Source organism: Propithecus coquereli, unplaced genomic scaffold (assembly GCF_000956105.1).
Source record: "Propithecus coquereli isolate 6110/MARCELLA unplaced genomic scaffold, Pcoq_1.0 Scaffold77, whole genome shotgun sequence".
Classification (NCBI taxonomy): Eukaryota; Metazoa; Chordata; class Mammalia; order Primates; family Indriidae; genus Propithecus; species Propithecus coquereli.
The window spans coordinates 5,800,285-5,801,344 of NW_012153840.1; positions in this window are offsets into that span (position 1 = coordinate 5,800,285).

Genomic DNA, 1,060 nt, shown 5'->3' on the forward strand with positions numbered 1-1,060 from the left:
AAATCCTGGCTTTGCCATTTAATCAACCTGTGTGGCCTCAGTTTCCTCTTCTATAAAATGGGGATAAAAACAGTACCTACTACCTACTTCCTAAGTGGTGTTGTGAGAACCAAATGAGATCATATAAAGCACCTATCACAAGCAGAACACACAGTAGGTACTCAATGTGAGGAATTCTTATTAAGAAGACATCCTCAATCACTTACTCCCTCAACTGTGCGAAGAAGAGCTCCTCAGTACAAAATGTTGGAAACCCCTGATTAGAGCCATGTAACCTAAGCAAGGGCCCTACCTACTCCACCAGCACATCTCAACTACAGGGCACAAGTATTCACGGGATGCTTACCATGTGCCGGGTACTACACAAGGCACCGAGTGATCACTGCCCACTACCTCAAGGCCTGCCCTCCTAGAGCTCATAATGTAATGTTTTATGCAATAATGTGTTTCTGAAAAGATTAATGAATGGGAACTTTGATTAAAAGGAACTCAGTACTGAATTATTTTGAAAAACAAAGATTACTTATCCTAAAGGGCTAAACTAGGACTTGCATAGACGGTTGAAGACTTTTCTTTATACACAGAAGAAACTTGTAACAATTAATGTCCAATAATGGAAAAGGCTTTCGATCGCTGGAGTTCAGGAGCCTGGGAACCACATGTAAGGAATGCTGTAGAAGGGTCCCTGTGTCGAGGGGGAGATGGCTCTAAATAATCTCTAAGGTTCTCTGTAAGATTCCATAATTCAGCAAAGGGAATCAGCGTGCCCAATTAACCTTTCTTAAACATTTGGTTTTTAAGATATCAGCCATATACAAGCCCAGTATAGACCTTTCCCCATGCATTCCAGCTGCTGCTATGTACAGAAGGAGATGCTTTGAAACCTCCCTGGCTCCAGTAGTCAGTAATAATAAATTAACACAGGCTCTTTTTTTTTTTTTTTTTTTGAGACAGAGTCTCAACTCTGTTGCCCGGGTTAGAGTGCCGTGGCATCAGCCCAGCTCACAGCAACTTCAAATTCCTGGGCTCAAGCGATCCTTCTGCCTCAGCTTCCCGAGTA